The sequence below is a fragment of the Camelus bactrianus genome, chromosome 6 (genome assembly GCF_048773025.1).
Source record: "Camelus bactrianus isolate YW-2024 breed Bactrian camel chromosome 6, ASM4877302v1, whole genome shotgun sequence".
Lineage (NCBI taxonomy): Eukaryota > Metazoa > Chordata > Mammalia > Artiodactyla > Camelidae > Camelus > Camelus bactrianus.
In genome coordinates this window covers 101,382,938-101,402,434 of record NC_133544.1, presented here as the reverse complement: position 1 = coordinate 101,402,434, position 19,497 = coordinate 101,382,938, and the positions used below count along the sequence as shown (strand labels likewise).

The following is a 19,497-nucleotide window of genomic DNA, read 5'->3' as shown; positions in this document are numbered from 1 at the left end:
TTTACTGATTCACCAACAGGCTAAGTGAGGTTACATTCTATTCCAAATTCCTATGGTGTGGAAATGCCGATTTAAACCTGAAGCTGGAGTGCCCATGCCTGTGCTCCTTCTCTCTCCCATCTACCTCATCACTTCTCTGTGAAATCCACCTGTCCAATACAAAAGTTTGCAGCCTGCCACCTCTTAAATGCAATGTGTGCCACCATTTGTCAATGCTGGTTAATTACCATAAACTGCTCTCAGAAGCCGTTACAGAAAAAACAGGTGGAGCCAATTCCCTGCCCACAAAGAAGAGGAATTCTGCCTTGCCTTCACCTGTAATGTGCAGAAACCCTTCCCTACACCACTAAATTCAAACGTATGCTTCATCCGTGTTTATGTTTGCACAGGACTCATTAAAGAACAAGGTGTCTGCAATAATTCCATATCGGTTCCTTTCCAAATATACAGATTAGCCCAAATCAGATCCAGAACAGACACAACTCATCAAATCCGCAATGAAACACACTGGATTAAGAACAAAATGCTTGTCCTAGTCCAGAAAACTACGGGTCCCTCTTTCTTCCTGTCATTATACAAACCCACCAGAACTCAATAATTTGCTGTCTGCTCATCTGGCAACCAAACTCAGAGAAGAGTCAACTCAGCAGAGCGCCCTACTGGGGAGAACACCCCGCAGCAGCACTGCGAGCTTCTTGCCCTCCCGCATGCTCTGCTGACCCTTAGTGTCCTCCTTGACCAGGCCAAAAGAGCTGTTCCCAACAGCTGCAAAGTCCCACACATTAAATAAAAGCATTTTATTTTAGACGATATGTTACATATATACCCATCTCTGAAAGCAGCTTTTCCAGAAGCTCAAATCTTCAACATTAATCTGCAAAGGCAATCCGGGTCCCCAAGGGAAAGCAAGTCTTAAGACGATGCTAAGGCCTCCAAAGTCCTCTCCAGAACCATCAATCAAACTGCCTGCATGTCTGCAGCTGCAGGCGGCTACATGTCTGTTTTTAAAGCACCCCCCTCCTGCCTTCGTGTGCTACAATGTCCCTCTACGCCCTCCCATCTCAGGGTAAGAGCAGCCGCTGCAGAAACTTGCAGGGCAGCACTGACAGTACTGGACACAGAGGATCAGAGCTAAACTAAGCCTTCTGATGACACGAGCTTGTCACTCTGTCACTTTACAGATGAAGATATATATAGAGAGGTGGGGTGATCTTGCTCAAAGTCACACAGCTAATAATTGGCAAAGTGTATAACTCTGCTCCTCCCTTCAGCGTGACGCCCCATCTGGGATGCTCACAGGGTTCTCTCGTGCCTGCCTGACCAGTCCTTTCCGGTCACTGATAACCCACCACAGGGTCTGTCCGCAGGCTGCCTTTTCAACATCTTTTCCCTCCAGTTTCTCAGGAAAAAGGCTGCTCCGGCCACTGTATGACTTCCTGCTCACCGAACCCTCCGTGCTCAGGCCAGTCATGCCTGTGTATCCGGCACCCTGCTCAGAGGCTCTTCCGTCCCTGCAGGTGGATTTTTCCACTCTCTGCAGGACACCCCCTCAAGGGAGCCTTCCTCTCGCCCTCAGCATGGCAGGTGTCCCAGGCCACATCCCGAGCTGCCCCATTAAGAATGCTTGTGCCCAGTTCTGCTAGTCAGACCAGCAGCTTCAGAGCCCAGGTTTATGCCCGGGTCACCAGGCAGAACTACTGCCCATCTCCCAGCCCCTACCCAGCAGGTCACCAGGAAGTCACAGTAGGTGCCCCACCCAATCCAGAAGGCTGTTCACTTGCCAGCAATGATGATGACTGCTTTCCAACCTTTGGTCAGTTTCACACAAAATAGCAGCTTTCACTTTAGAAGCGGGGGGGTTTCCCTTCTGCTGTCCATCCTTACCGGAAACATCAAGGGAAACCAAATCGCCTTTTCTCAAATCTATTCTGATGACACATTTCCACCCACAATACTCACATACTCAAGAAGTTTGGGTCCACGTGGTTTTGTTTCCCTTACGCTAAGTGGCTCAAAAGACTTTGGGATTCTTTCTCTTTGGAGGGTATTTGTTTGTACTCAGTTTATCGGCTTTAATCTGTTTTTGTCTCTCTCGTCAGGGTCCGTGGCAGTTGCCACTTCTCTCTCCCTACAGCAGCCTCCCTCCCAACTTCTAATCTAGGAAATCAGCTGTGATGAGGGGCCCGGGGGAAGTCACAGAAGATGGATCTAAGGCACAGAGAGGCGACATAATTTGCCCGAGAAGATCAGCTTCAACCCCCAACAGTGTCACGTCCCTCTGTTTAACTCTTATGCTAAACTACTTAACTTTTAATAGATTATGGTTATAAACAGATGAGGTATCAAAATACATACAAGGACACACGTCAACTCTAAGATTTTCATTAACTCCACTATTTTGCTTCTATTTATTTTATTTGTATTAAAAGAATTAAGAACCTCTGCAGTCAATATAGCAAAATGTTAATGGGTTTTAAATCCAGAATATAGAGGCATAAGTGTATTACTCACACATTTTTGTATATTCACAAGGTAAAATGATTTGAAGGTCTCTCTCCCCTGCCCCCTACCCACTACTGGCTCTCACCTGAACTCCCAGACCACACATCTAACAGCCTTTCATTTTACCCACAGCTGAACTCATCAGTTTTCCCACAGAACTCCCTCTGCAGCTTCCCCTCCTCAGAGCACAGCAGGACCATCATTTACCATACTAATCCACCCAAAAACCCTGGCCTTACTCCATCCTACCCACACAGACATCATTCATCCTTTCATTTTACCATCTAACATGAATTCAATCTGTTCGCTTTTTCCCACTGACCGTCCCAATTCTCAGGTGGAACCCACAAATACTTCCCACATGGAATCATGAGTCTCCCAGTGGCCCCCCAGCCACTTTTCCCTACTTGACACAAATGGGATTCTGTCACTCCCATGCTTTTAAGACTCTTTTCAAACCCACTGTTCTTAGAAGAAACTCCAAGTTCTTCACCTGGTGAAGGTCTTTGCCATGAAACTATCAGCTCAGGGAGGGGAGGACCCGGCCTCTCCCCTCAGCCCCACCCTCTGGCAGAGCATCACCTCTGGAGGACCTGCTGAGCTACACAAGCCTGTATTCTAACCCTGGTCTTGAGTTCTTAGCAAACTGCTTCACTTATCCATACAAATCCAAGGTAGATTAGAAAGATGTTAGATATTTAACTAGACTTTTGATTTGGGGATTTTGCACTAGCAACCTGCAAGTACATGTTCTAATACTTCTGTCTTCTTAAAACCACACCCAGATTTCAGTGGTATCTGTGGAATGCTTTCAGAAAAAAAGGAACTGTACTTTCACAGACTTTATGTTTTATAATATGAACAACCTGGACAGGGTCACGAATAGAACCGCCTAAAAAGTGACAGAAGACGGGTTAGAGGCATAAAGCAACAGGTCGCAAGGACAGTAAGAGCAAAGTTGTTTCTCCAAATCCACCCTAAAAAGTGAAAGAACAGAAAATTCTGAATTTTGAAAGTAAAAGACTATCATATAAAAAATAAAATAATCCTCTTCATCAGGGTTTCAAGATCTGACTGCAGAATTTTTAGCAGGCCATACTGAATCCTAGCACAGAAAAATCAGATGGACTAGTGGTGAGTAAGTTCCAGGAAAACGGCAGTAAAACCTCCACTTGTAAGAGGACACACAACCACTTGTCGAAGGTGATTGTCAACCACATTCTGGAGAAATTCAGAAGATTCAGGTTCCACTTCCAGATGGTGATGACAAGGAAGAACCGCTTGGATGCACGCTTCTAACTGAGTCACCGGCATTCTAACACTGCAGGGGGAAAAGGAGGCCCTCAGTCAAGAGCAGAGGTGTTCCTGTCGTGTTTCGCAGGGCGCGCCTCGGGCACTCAGCGCCCTGCAGCAGCCCGGCCCCAGGCGAGGACACGCAGCGTGGCCCCCCAAAGCAGGAAGGGCACTGTGCTTGAGAAAACCCACCCCTGATGTGGGCAAGATGGGCTGGTGGGGTTGAGTGAACCTATAAATGCCCACAGAAACACACCTGCATTCATTCAAGTGATACAACCAAAAGTAGCAGGCTATTTGGCAAAATTTCAATTGTCAGTGGAAATTTTACCATTCCTTTCTGCTTGTCCCCTGCACTCTGAGACAGGCTCAGGCTCTCTCACACCTGCAGGTCTGATGCAATAGTTGTGAAGTCATTTTACTTTGCTGCGATTGTCCTCGCTTCCCGTATCACTCTGTCTGTCCTCTCTTAACACAGTCAGATGTCTCTCCCTGAGTTCCTTGCTCCTGCTCCTCAGATCCTGAGATAAAGGGCAAGTGAAGACACATGACCAGAAAAGGCACTGTGGACTTGAACAAAGTCCTCAGTGACCCCCTAGGGGAGTGCTGCCTACCTGTCAACTTCAGTTCTCAAGGTTCTGCCCAGGGTGACATCCAGCCAGGAGAGTGGCCCAGGCCAATTAAAAGCTGTGTGGCTTGGGTGCGGGGACAGGTGCAGGAGCTGTTTCTGGAGCCGGGCCCCTCCACACCTCTGCTCCCCTCTCTCCCTAGGCCCAGATGCCAAGCCCCCAGCCTCCCTGATCTTCTGCATTTCTCTTCTACTCTACTCCAAACAATTTTCCTCTTCCTTTTTTCCCAAATTATCCCCAGCTGGAGTGATTTTTCAATCACAGTATCTGAAAAAATTTCCTGCAGCCGAAAAAGAGGTCTCCAGAGGGCAATGCCCATACGCTGTTTCCTGAATAGAGCCCCAGGCTGGGGGGACCCTCACCAACACTCCTGGGGGCATTAGACATGTTGCGGGGTCAACCACCCTCAACAAGAGTTTGCTGAGACCCCAAGGCCCGCACAGCATCCCTGCTCACAAAAATGTAGTCAGCCCACTTATCAGTTATTAAGAAGCAAAAATACAAAATTGCTTATGTTTCTTACTAAAATTATTTATGAGATGGAAAAAGAAATTGTAATAGGAAAGAAGAAATCTGACTCCGTGTTGGATCTGTTCCTTTGGCTTTAATCCTTTGCCCTGTTTTCTAGGCTCAGACTAGTTAGCTCTACACCTTTTGTGAAAGAAAGTTGACTTTAGCCTGAAATATACAGGAGAGCCTATTCTCTGGGCTCTGATCTTTAAGGATGTTAGCTCTTCTGCACTTATGTAGAGAGTTTCAAGTTGCAAAATAAAGAATAACCTTATTTTTGTTGAAGGTTTTAAAGGGGCACCATGATTTCACCCACATGGACAGCTGCAAGGACAAAGGACACCAAGGACAAACAATTCGTACAGCAAGAAGTTTGCAACAACCAACCACACCCCTCCCCTTTGCAGTATAAAAGGAGCATGAATTCTGACTTGGGGAAGAGGGTTCTCCAGGAAATCAGTCTGACATCTTCTGCGTCTGCCAGCTTTTCAGATAAAGTCACTATTCCTTGCCCCAACACCTCATCTCCCAGTTTATTGGCCTGTCATGCAGCAAGTAGAATGTGTTTGGACTCGGTAACAAAATACATTGGAGTTAGTATGTCTCCACTTCTTCCTCATTTCCAATATGTAGCATGCACATCATTTATGATCTAGTGAAAATAATTCATCAAAGACAACAATAACAAGAAACTCACCTAGCTATCAACACTGAAGTCACAACCTATTAATTTTACATGCCATTTAACAACAAAACCAAAAAACTTAATATAAAGGCTTGATTCCATGGAAATAAAATTATTTCTAGTCCTACAAAACTTTTTCTTTTCTATTTTCTTTTGTTTTCATTATTGAAAGGAAAATAAAAATCAAATCATTTTATTTCACGTATTTTTGTTATAGCTACATATTTTAAATACTACAAAGAGATTTAAATTGCAACAAAAAAAGTTCACATATTAGTATAAATATATATATACAATCAATGGGGATTAGGAAAAGAATAGACATTTACTAAAAACCCACTGCAATCCAGTCATTTACAAGCATATCCTGGAATATAAGCTCTATGATCCAGGGGTCCCCCACCCCCATTCTCATTGCCAACTCCCTTAGTAATCAACTACCAAGGCACCAGCATAGAACCACGCAATCAGTATTTTAGGTATAAGTGAGGCAATTAGCTCATTCAATTCTAAAACAAAAACCCTAAAATAAACACTGAACTTATTTACAGATAAAGAAAATTGGACACAAAAAAGTAAACTTTCTTCCTCAACGTCACGAAGCTATTAAATGGTAAAGGCAAGATTTCAACTCGTCTGCCTGATTATAAAAACTAAGGTGGAAATCCCATTCCACTTGTGATGGTCCAGCAGCACAAACTATCACCCTATCTTTGTTCAGATCAAGCCTTAGACAGCCTGAGACAGCACCCATTTCCTATGGAATTCGAGGGCAAATGATAAAAATAAGGGTTTTATATCCAGCAGTTTTCTTAGGTCTCATTTACATAAAGTGTCAGCAGGTCAGCAGAAAAACTCTGGGCAATGTGAGTGGGTCCAGAGCTTTTTGCTGATAAGAAACTCAATCTATCAGGATAGAGTGACATTCCCATGAGAGGCCACATGGACATAAACTAAAGGCAGCTGAGCAATGAAAACTAGCAAGACCCTGGAACTCAAGCAAGAAGGATACCTGCCATCCCACACCCATTTGCCTCTTCATCCATGTGGACACAATGTCAGGAAACCAAGGTTCTTGTCCAAGTTACACCATCATGGATTCTCACCCATAAAAATTTACGACTCTATGCTGTCTTAAGTCCTTTCCAACTCAAATATGATGACACCAATATCTAAGCAGAATCTCTATGTCTCCACTTCCTCTCTTCTAGTAGGAGAATAATTCTATGGCCACAGAGAAATCCAATAAAAAAAACAATGCATGAAGCCAGGAGAAAGTCTGCTTAAGAGACTTTGCTCTCACGCTCAGTGAATGAAAACTCAGAAAAAGTGGTCCTTCTCCCTCAGGAAATGAGAGGTAGCCAGATGTGTGTGTGTGTGTGTAAATCAAATACAGTCAAGTCTGGGATGTGAACAGATTGTTTTATGTCACTGTCATTTCTAGGGAATGAGCCAACTTTTAAAGTAATTTGAATCTAGTGTTCTGAGAGAGTCTCAGGATCTTTTGGTGGAGGAAGGGAAAGGAAAGGAGGAGAGGTAATGAAGCAAAGGAGTAAGTATACTGCTAGGGAAAGGCAAAACATTAATTTTGTTCCTACTGGCATAACATACAAATTAGGAACTGTCTTTCTCCCGATGTCTTGTCGAGCACTGAGTTGCAGAAGAAGCGACAGCCTATTTCTCACTGAGCTTGTGACTATACGTGACATCTTGTAGTCACAGATAATTTACCCTGAACAAATGCTAGCAGCAGGTTGTAATTCTCCTGTTTTGAGAGACAAGGAAACAGGAGTTCAAAGAGGGTAGATAACTTGACAAAAGTCAGAGGACCAGTAAACAAGAGAGGATGAATTCAAACTCAGATCTGAATGCAGAATCTCATCTTCCCACTCCCAGGGCTGGAAAATCCTTAACACACAGGCTCCCCAGCTCCCCTGCATTGTTCCTGGCACCAAGCATTTCCCATGGCAGAGGTCTCCAGTTCTCACAGACACAGCGCTCTGTGCAGCCAATGACCTTCATCTGATCTTGATCACCTACCTGCCACGCCCACCAGGCTTCACCATACAGGCAGGAAAGCAGGCTTTCAAGTGCATACGAAGCCACCCCCTGTCTAACCTGGGTTCTTCTGGGGCTTCTCCAGCCTAAAGGCAGCCATGAAACTGCTCACAGTTTGTACATGAGCCACACTACCTCTCTCCATCTGTCTCCCCACCTATACTACTTAGCTATGACCATTTTGAGAATCTTGGAAACAAATTTTTAAAAACACAAAAGAAAGGATTCTGTAACAAGTACTTAATACTTACAATTTTAAATGACAATTTACAAAGTGAGTATTTACAAACCGAATCTGCCTTCCTACGTGTCAGTTTGAACAGTTAAAATATATAATAGCAAAAAATTTTCACTTACAAAATTAACAAAAACATCAACAATAATCTGGAATAAACTCTAAAACAATGCCCATGTTTTACATGGAGAAAGTACAGGACTGTACTGAGTGGTAAAGTAAGAGGTGTGAATGTAGAGACATCAACATATTGTATGGAGGAAAGTAGTTTTGTAAAGATGTAAGTTCTCCGAAATATAATTCAAAACTTACTAAAAAATCCCATAACAACTCTTATCTGTTTTTTTTTAACTTGAAAAAAATATTTTAGAATTCTTCAGGAATAATAAAGTCATAATACTAGCCAAGAAAATTAGGGATGGAAAAAACAATCAAAAAAAATCGCATTGTCAGATATTAAATAAATTTTTACAATATGTTAGATATAGCACTGGAATAAGAAAGTATGATTGACAGAAATAAACCATGAGCTCAAAAAGAGACTCTAGTATACGTAAGTATTTTTTACAGGTGGGATTTCAAATCAAAGAGCCAAGTATGAATTCAATAATTGTCTTGGGACAATCAGAGAATCACCTGGAAAAAACAAATTCTATTCCAGTCATAATGACCACAAGAAAAATTAGAGATAGTGATGTAAATATTAGAAAGTACTAATAACAGCAAATATAACTCTTTGCTCATATTAATTCAACTTCTCCTCTCTATAACAAGTACTATTATCATCTCCATCTTAGAGATTAGAAAAACCTACAGAAGAGATATATACCATTATAAGAAAGTATTTCTAAGAATAAAATCAAGGATAAAACCCAAAGAGAAGACATTTACTATCTTAAGATTATTTTGGGCCACAACAAAAATAAACCTACTGAACAAAATGAAAGGCAAGATATGACAAGTAAAAGCTCTGTGATACATGTTGATGAAGACAAGGGGTTAATGTTCATAACATACAAAGAGCTGTCACAAAGCAACAAGAAGCTCCCTCACTTAAATGTGTGCAAAGGACAAAAGGGATCATTCACTTTTTAAAAGTCAGATGGCTAATGAGTGAAAAATGCTCAATACCTCTCTGGTCATCAAGTGCAAACTAAAACAAAGAAAAAGCACTTTTGCTCATCTTATTGGCAAATGTTTTTAAAAGATATTCTAGCTAGTGTCCATCTTTGAGAGAACAAACTGTTAGCGAACTTTTTGGAAGACGACATATCAATGGATATGTAAACTCTGAAAAACGTGTGTACACACACACTGAACTCCACTTTTAGGAATCGTTTCACTTAGAAAAAAAGATCAGTTCAAAAACATGTACTCATCAGAGCATTTACACAGCAGTTTTTACAATGGTGGGAAGAAAAGCTGAAGTGAAATCATATCCAGTGATAGAGAATTGGTTACATAAGTTATTCTACATCTTTTCATTCCCCACAGGAGAAGCAATTTCTAGAGTCACTTGAAAGTGGCCTGTGATGTATGTAATTGTCACATCCAGGGACTGAATTTCCAGAAAACTTAACTAAAGGAATACTCATTCATGGTCACAGGAATGTTTGTAAAGGAAGGATGAAAGTCAAACACCATTTCTGACAGTGGAAAATGGAGAAAACTTAAGTATCCACCATGAAGACAATGATGCCGTAAATCAAGGCGAGCTGTAGGCACTAAGGGGCCAGCGTTTCGGCGTGGTCCAAGGCCTTGTCCACAGTACTCTCCCACCGAAGGTGTCCTTGCACAAGAGACCAAACCTACATAACAGGAGACCCCACTACTCTATCTGAAAGGACCGGGTGAGTCTGGAGTGGGAGGAAGTCTATGATATACCCCTGAGTGAATAAACTGAGCTGCAGAAAACATATAGTATGGCCTTATTTTTCAATAAAGCATATATACACACACATATAGATAGATTTCTGATATACGTGTATGTATGAATGTGTATATATATATGACATAGGCATAAAGGTCATGACATATATACACCACATTTTCAGCAGTTTTTACTCTCAGGAAAAAAGGGGAATGGATGTAGGGGCTTTTTGGTACCACCACAGTTCTCTTTTCAGTACTTCAGTTAAGTATACTTGGAATTTCAAAGTTTATTTAAGTCCGAACTAAAATGGAAGATGCCTCCACAAGACAGAATGCTATACTGGTCATTAAAAATCATGCTAGGGGGGATAGAATATTGTAGAAAAACGTGAAATCAGCACAATGGAAAATGGAGGTCTCCACACAGAAAAAGGCACAGATTGCTCACTGGTTTTTATGACAGAGGAGATACACAATGATGAAAAGAACAGAAAATAGATGTTAAATTGTTAATTATTATCTCTGAGTAGTGGGATCAGGATAGAAACTTTTGCCCCTTTTTTCAGACTTTTATATTAAATACACATTATTTTTCATCTAAAAAAAAGCATTTTTAGATGTCTATTACCACACATTGAAAAAAATACACGAGTACTTACAGAAACAATAACTAGGAGACACTGCAGCAGCGCCACACAATGTAGAACGGGCGATCCTGATTAAAACCACGCAGTTACATAAGGACCCACAAAGTGAGAGCACCTGCTGTAACAGGGCGTGGCCGCCTTCTATTTGCCAGTTGTGTCTTCAAGGCTGAGGCAGTTCTGAGCACGGCCAGTGTCAGTGCTGGTGTCTGGATGGATGCCACTGGAGGTGAGGGCACCTGCAAGCCGAGAGGAAGAACAGAAATCATCCTCTGCTTTTTCTGTCTTGTTTCTCTGTTACTTTTAAAGAGAGGCATAAATAAGATAAACTAAATCTTCCCTACTGAAATTTCAGTAATGAAACCGTTTTCAAAGTGTTCACAACTTATATTCTGACTATAACTGTCTTTTCAACACAGCATCATATTTATTAAATGTTAATTAACACAGTTAATTAACTACCTGTTAAAACCTATTAAAGAACATGAAATGCACTACGTGAAAGCACCACGCCTGCAGTAACTACCTTAGCTGTCTTCACGGCAGTGCAGTCAGCCCCCACCATCCCGTAGCCCTGAGCTCCTGATGCTGGTAAGAGAACACGCTGCCGCCTCAGATGGAGAGAAACGGTGAAAGTGTTTTCTGAAATCTACAGCACTGACAAAACATAACTGACAAATCCCAGGCTCCTTTGAGGCTGTCATTTTATGTTTCTGACCAACACCCGTCAATGAGCAGAACCACCCCATTTCCGAGCCATGGGACTCACGTGGGAAGCAGTTTTGGAGAAATTTCCAGGTATAGAATGTAACCAACTATACATAGAACTCTGAAAAAATAAAAGATACAATACCCTGATTTTGGAAGACACTCAAAATATTCTCCTAAGCCTTAGTAGCTGGAAAGGCTGGGCTTATCCTAAGCCACTTATTTATTTCACAGCCAGTGAGCATCTCCCACCAACCCTATTTCCCTGTGTCTGCTGGGAGCCTCAGGCACACTATTGCTGTCGATCATATAAGTCACAGGGCAGACGCGTGTGTCTCACGCCTGCAACACTAACACAGGCCCACCTCCTAGCCTCACAGTTTGAACTTAGCCCCATTTTCTAACCTGTTTATTTGGTATCTGTTTTTCTGTAAGCTGCCTGAAATGCTTTTTGGAACAAGTCAGAAGAATGAGTGGGTAGAGAAATGGGCAGTTGGACAGGTGAGAGGTGGGCAGACAGACAGAGAGACTCCAAGAAAAGGGGAACAAAGAAAATTCCCTATGCAGAACCCACTTCTAGTCAGGGAAGAAAACCGCCACGGAGACGTGTGAAGAGGCAGGTGGCTTAGGGCTGTTTCCTGGATTCCATGAAAAGTCACACCAAGAGATGAGAGGGTAGAACTATAAATAATAAAAGAAAAAAGCATGCATGCTTGAAAAATATATCTACAATATGTACTTTCTAAAGAATAGATTCAAATCAGCAGGGCCCAATAACACAATCCTTGGATATTTACAGAAATGAGAATCCCATCTCCAAACCACAAGGCATCCATTAGGAGCACTGAGAGTCTTCACGGGGGGGTCATAAAGCCGTAACCGCAAAAGCTATGCTCTCCTGCACTTACGAGGAAAGAGCAGCTGTGCTAGGGCTGCCCACGTGCGTCACTTACACCCCCAGCACCTCTATGGGGGGGACGCCTAGCGAGCCCCGTCTCTGCAGGACAGAAAACTAGTCCGAGAGACGCTAAGCCGGCCTACCAGTTCTCAATCTCACAGGACTGGTCATTCCAGAGCAGGACTCGAACTCGGACCCACGTTTGTTATCACGGTTCTACCGTGCTTTGTGTGCTTATTTTGTGTATAATACATTTGTTTCTGTCATGAAAGGACATTTAATAAATGATCGGTTGTCTTGCCTATCTCTTTAGCTCACAATCTTTATATTTTTGAATTGTACTCTTATCCCCTGGAGAAAGGAACGGAAAGAGCAGTGGTCAGAATGAGCTGGGGCTCCATTCTTTATCTGTTACCTCATCTCATCCAAGTCCCCAACCAGGGAGAAGGATCAAATGTCCTCTTCATCTTTTAAAGAGAGGTCTCCAGTGATGGTGACTTACTCAACTCCAAAACCAAGTCTGGGGGAAGGGCACATGCAGCAACCAGAGCAGTATCATGTATAGGAAGGTGAAAAGAGCTCAGGGGGTTAGCCTGATTTAATTTCAATCGATAAAAGAATACCACACACTAAAAATACTAGCATGCAATGGATTGGCTCTTTCTTGACATCTAGAAAGTTTCCACAGCCCATATGTAACATTATCGTGAACTAGTGAAAGGAAGAGTCCACAGATAGGGAAAATCAATGCCACAGGCAGGCTGAAACCCAGGCTGGAGGAAAGGAAGAGAAAGGGCATAGTTAAGAAAAGGGGAAAGTCTGGGAAAAAGATATCATCACAAGGATTCTCAAGCATCATTCAGCAATCATAAAATCATTCATTCAATAAAGAGTTACTTAGGTCCTATTTTGTGCAAGATTTTAGAGGGCAAAGAAAGACCGCAGGGTCCATGGTAGCAGCAAGTGGTGGGGCTATAATACAGTTCTCATTCTGGTACCTTGCACATTTTTACTCAGTATAAAGGGAAAAAATAAAGAAAAATAATACTATGTAAACTCTACACATTGTTGAGATAAAATTAAAGAAGACCTAAATAACTGGACAGACACACCACGCGCATTCCTGGATCAGATGACAGTGCTCTTGGTATGTCAGTGCTCCACAGAGCGATCCATATATTCAACGTGGTCTCGATCACAACCCAGTGGGCTCCTCTGCAGTAACTGACTAGCTGCTGCTACAATTCATATGGGAATTCGAGGGTCTCAGTAACCAAAACGTACTTGAAAAAGAAGAACAACGTGAGAGGACTTGTAATTCTCAATTTCAAACCTTACAACTGTATCTCCAGGTGAGATTAGAGGCCATTTTAACTTATTACTGTGTTTATCCTTATTTTCTAAATTCTCTACAACGAATATACCTGTTAGAATAAGAAAAATAAAAAGTAAGGTATCTTTTAAAACATGCACAACGATTCATTCATTGGGAAAAAATTATTTTAACTATAAAGAGATAAACAAATATCTAGTGAAAAAGGACTACTTAAAAAAAAGGGTGCATTTACATTTTTCATAAATTGAAAACTAAAAGCACAAACACATCAAGTTTCTAGGGAGACAAATACAACATATCAACACTTATTTTCAAAAATTCTAATTGAACAATGAAAACTCAAGAAAGGGAATATCGTGATTGACAGCCAACTGCAAACACATGGAGAGCAAAGGCCTAGAAATCACAGTTCCTTTAAAACTGCTACTAACTCAATAGGAGAGGAAATTCCTCCCTGAGGGGACAGTGGAATCCCATGCATAAGACAGGATACACAGTACAAACTGCACTAGAATCTGGGGTGATTTTCTTAGAACAATTCTGAAGTTACAACATTGCTGAAAAACTATAAAAACACTGACAGACAGATTAAAACACACAGTCATATATATTATATAGAAACATATGAAGTCTGCTCCCATATTACATAGAAATACAAACATATTTGTGCATTTATAGGCACTGATTACTTTATCTCAGATAGAATATTTCAACTAAAACAAAAAATCAATAATACACCCCTCTAGTCAAATCTACTTGATAAGTTACTCTGCTATGTAACCATAATGTGTCTAAGATAGATCTAAAATTAGTTCAAAAGATCTTTGTATGGTTTCTTGAACTCTTCTCAAAATTCCAAGCTTAATTTTAAAATAGATCTGAGCAGTATTTCTATATTATCTTTTCCCTTGTGAAATGACCAATACAGTCTGTTGTCAAACTTCTGTCCTTACAATGATTCACGAGCACCATATCCTCACAAAACTGCTGGACAGCAAGGCGCTATCCAGACACTGTGACCAAACAAATGAAACACAAGGGAGACAGTGACACTATTCTGGAGGGCATATAATCTGTGTCAACACCGGGTTTTTATTTGATAGGTTTGATTGGGTAGCAAGATGAAATCAATCAAGTACTTTCTTCTTTGAGCATGCTGTAAGTCATGACTCTTTTCAGTGTCATGAGCAGGAAAGAGTTAAGCATGACTTGATTAGGTCAAATAGCAACAATCATAACCGGAGAGTGAGTTATAAAGAAGTTAACTGATAGCAATACTTCTGCCTACATGAGACCTAAAATAAATCTACACTGATATCCGAAAGGAAAATGAGGAGATGAGGTCCCCAAAGAGAAAACAAACTAACAAGAAATCAAAAACGGAAACAGTTTTTCATTAACGATTCCAGGAAGGAGTGGAGCATGTTGGTGAAAATCACAGATGTTGGGGACAAACATGAGGGTCTGAACTCCCACAGCACTGGGTAGCTGTGACACTGATATGTCAGTGAAATTTTCTGCATCTCAGTCTCCTATCCATAGACTGGGGACAACAACCGCACCCATCTCCTAGAACGGTCCTACGAATTAAGTTATTTTATATATAAAATTTTAAATAAAATACCTCAGATTTTATATAATACCCCAAAAGCACAAGGAACAAAGAAAACAGAGATAAATTGGAGTTCATCAAAATTTAAAACTTTGCTTCAAAGGGCACCATCCAGAGAGTGAAAAACCAATACACAGGAGAAAATTTTTTCAAATCATTTATCTGATTAGGAATTTGTATCTCCAAATGAAAAAAAAAAAAACCCTACAACTCAACAATAAAAAGGCAACTCAATTAAAAGGTGAATAAAGGATCTGAAAAGGTATTTTTCAAGGAAAATATACAAATGGCCAATAAGCACAATGAAACGATGTTCAATATCATTAGCTCTAAGGGAAATCAAGTCAAAACCAGTAGAAGAAACCGCTTCACACCCACAACAATAGGTTATAATAAAAAAAAATAACAAGCACTAATGAGGACACAGAGGAAGCAGAGCAGGCAGCAGTTGCTGGTGAGGACGTAACACAGCATGGCCACTTTGGTAAACAGCCTGGCAGGTCCTCAGGGAGTTGAACATTTGGTTTCTGAATGACCCAGCAATTCTGCTGTCTGGACACACACGTAAGAGAACTGAAAACAAATTCCACATAAAAACTCCTACAGGAATATTCACGGTGCCATTACTCATCACAGCCAAAAAGCAGAAACAACCCAAATGCCTATCACCTGATGAATGGGTAAACAGTGGGGCCCAGCAATACAGTGGAATATTATTCAGCAATAGCAAAGCATAGAGTACTGACCCAGGCCACAAAGTGGACAAACATTGAAAACGTTACTCAGTGTGAAAGAAGTCTGTCACAATAGACGGTTCCACTTACATGAAGTGACTCAATTTAAATGAAATGTCCAGTACAGGCAAATCCACAGAGAGAGAAGAGTGGCTCATTGGGGCTGGGGGAGGATGGGGAAGATGGAAATATCTGCTTATGCATACGGGGCTTCCTGTTGGGGGGAAGAAAATGTTCTAAGATTGAATGGGATGCACAATTCTGGGCATAGAGTAAAAACCGCTGTACATTTTAATGGGTGAATTGTATTAAAATTGTTAAGAAAAAAAGCACCTCGGGCCAGTACCTTCCCATAGTAAATGCAAATTGCTAAATTTTATTACAGGAAGAAGAAACTGCCCTCAGCATGAAAGCAGGAGATCAGCAAATGTGAGTTAACCGAAATTGGACAAGAGCATTTCACTTGAAACAGTTGCTGAGTGTACACGAAATATTCAGAAATAGGAAAATTAGTTTCACATCACGAAGAAGCATTCTGCTTCAAATGCAGATCAAGGATTCGGCAAGCCCAGCTGCTAGAAATGACCAGAGAATAAACCTGGTCTGTAAAACAAGCACCAGAGCCAGCAAGGAAGTGATGATGAGGAAAGCAGGCGGCCGAAATTCTGGAACAGTTTGCTACAAATAATTTCTCTACTGAAAATTCAAAAATAAAATGAAAGTGATGTAATGCTCTGTTGACCTCACGTGAATGGGCTTCCTTCGGTTCTCGACTGTTCTGTAACCCCGATTGAGAGACTCAGGAGAATCAGCATGGCTCCTGGGAGTCCCCAAATGACTGCCCACCAGCACGCTGACCACCATCACATCTGCCAGGGTGGAATTGCAGAGAAGAGACTAACTTCTGAAAGGAAATTTTGACAAGGGAAGAAAAGGCTGCAGTCAGTCCTGGGACAGAGGCCCTCTGAGCAGAGGCCAGAAGGCTTCAGGTGAACTGCAGTGGCTCTGAGGCAAGAAGGGACCACGGGGGAGCATATCTCAATTCTCTCCTCTCTCTCCCTCGGGTAGGAGAGATAAAGCCTGCATACTTCTCACCTGGAACTGTGGCATCTGGCTGGCAGAAGTCTTACCAGCACGGAATGATTATTCAAGACTCTGTGTAAAAAGTCAAGAAATCGAGAGGGAGTAGGGAGCCAACTCCACGAGCCTCTCAAATGCTCCCATATTTATTGTGTATAATCAAAGGAAAAATTCATCAACAGTTGTGAGATAGTAAGGAGGAACTTCGGGAAAGACGGGATGAGGCAGAGATTGTAAAATCCACAATGAGTACAAAGGATTAGTGTATCTTTAGGGAAGTCATGGGGTGAGGGGAACAAGATACATTATTAGATATGTGAATTACAAAGCAGACCACCAGACCAGCCAGGTCCTTGTTTAGGGGATAATAGACTATCTAACAGCACACAAGCCCAGCGTTTATTGCTGAGGGCCACGGTCCTTGCTTTGCAACCAGCAGAGTGCTATCTAAAACCTCAACTATGCAAGCAAAGCATTGTCTCTGCTTTTTAAGGCAAGGAGACTGGTGTGAGGATGCATAGGCACTTGCTTGCAAAGCAGTTTCTAAGCATATATTTTTTTATCAAAGTTCACAGCCGGCTGAGGTGTGCTACAGTTTGTTAAACCAATCATGGGCTTTCACATGGAACCATTATGGAGGAAACCCTAGGATGACAAATCCTGCCTCTGTGTCTTTTCCTGCCATCTTCAGCCACTCTAGGAGGGTCTAGGCACATCCGTGAATAACGATCCTACAGAACCACCCACACTCTTAAGTCCTGGTGCTTGAAACTTAATTTTAGCTCTACACAACTTACCGTAGAAAAGTTTCAGAAATAAAAGATATGATATCCCTTTTATATCTCATAATATTACTGATTTTTCTGATTGCTCTAAGCTGCTTCTACTTGGTAAAGCACATAATTCTACAGGTGAACTCAGTAATTTCCATTGGGCATATCTATCCATTTTGGGCTCGCTAACTTCTATTGGTCAAATATCGATACACTTAATTGATTTATTTGTTTATCAATTTCAGCCGGGAGGAGAGGGAGTGTCACTCTTTTCCTCAGCCCACCCTCAACTCTTTTCTCATCAACTCAGGACTCCTGAAAACAAAACAAAGTATTTGTTTCCCTTCTACTCTTTCCACAAACACAACAGGAAACATCAGCCTGGAGAAATAATTCAACACAAATGTTAAAACAGAAATTTACAAACCTGAAGCAACTCCATCTCCGAATCATGATACACAATGAAATGAGAGTATGTGTGTCAGGCACAAAGCATGCGTGAGCCTGACCACCTCATTTCTATTCTTCAAAGGAAGGTAGGTTTTTGTATTTTTTTTATCATTCTTTGTCATTGTTTCTGATTATGCCAAAAAATAGTTTATGAAATAATTATGCACTGCAATAACAGATTTTAATTGTATCAATTATAGATGGCATTCAGAGGGGATAGGAAAACCCAGCTCTGTAAAAAATGCAAAATTTCTTCCCCTGTTAAGAACACGTATACAAAATGCAACAGAGAATTCAAATTCTTGTGAAGAGGAGCAAAGCCACAGAACAAAAGCAAAGTCATTACAATGAGTCGATTCAAAATTCACTGGACAAACCTGCTCAATGCATTCAAAGAATTTTAAAGGCACACTGCAAACCATTCACTTAATGATCTGCAGGCTAGAGGAAGCATTTCCCTCTTTAACAGACAACAGAAATCAATAGGGTGCCCCAAAAAACAAGGACCAAAAAACAATCAGGTTTTTAACGGTTCTCATAAATCAGCATGTTCTAAACATCAAAATCCAGAAATTTTAAACATTAGTTCAAACCACAATAAAACAAGCATTTCAAATAAAGAAAAAGAAAAAAAAAAAAAACCAAAGAAACTAAGCACACAGATCATGTACATAGATTAATGAGCATGTCTTGTACCGCTGGAAGAAAGAACAGGCTATAGCCTTTTACTTGAAAAATAAAACTACTTTTAAAGATAACTCCTAAAACACATTTCACCATTCATGTTGCCTTCAAAAATCTGAGGCACTTGTATCTGATCAGAAAAGCAATTCTGAGTAATAGTATGTTACAATTCAGCGCCAGTTTGCTTTAGAATAAAAAAGAAAAGCTACTGTTCCTCAAATCCTGCACAGAGTGTGAAGTGCCTCCCGGCCTCTTTCTCCTCCCGTTTTCTATGCTCATGCTCCCCAACCCTTCTGAAACAAGTATGACAACCTCTTATTCCCAATATGCCAAATGACAAAAGAATATCAATTTATTTGTGTAAATATATGCCTACACATTGAACTGGAGGAGAAAGGTATCAGAAGTCCATATGGAACTTATTTCTACCTTCCTGAAATCACACACATAAACGTTCACACAGACACAGACACATACCCCCTGGATTACTGGACACTTCACAAGCTTACGAATTCCAACTTCTAGAAGATAACTTTGTAGTTAGTTGAAAATACAATTCTGTCAGCTTTTGAAAGCCTTGATCATCTGCTAAACCATCCAAATATCAAAGAGACCCAATTAGCCTTCTCTGTAGAATGTAATTTCCATCGATGGCAAAACAGACCCTAAGAAGTACTGGATCAAATACTAGTGTTTATCACTACCTATGATCGTTTTTAAGCACATTAACAGATTCAGAAATGTATGTCTCAACATTTATTCTTATTGAAATAGTATACTTGTTCAATTGTCTA

General features: G+C 41.1%; 1 protein-coding gene across 43 annotated transcripts in view; it reads right to left on the bottom strand.

The window, feature by feature from the left end:
- The window catches only part of LOC141578009 (uncharacterized), a 196,197-nt gene that overhangs the window by 70,103 nt on the left and 106,597 nt on the right, over positions 1–19,497 (bottom strand). For 42 of the 43 annotated variants that reach the window (XR_012507855.1, XR_012507853.1, XR_012507852.1 and 39 more), the window contains one exon: positions 10,444–10,667. The gene's annotated coding sequence lies outside the window, so the exon portion shown is untranslated. Of the gene's footprint in view, positions 1–10,443; positions 10,668–13,244; positions 13,318–19,497 lie in introns of those variants that run through there. The other variant, XM_074366545.1, reaches the window with a different exon arrangement.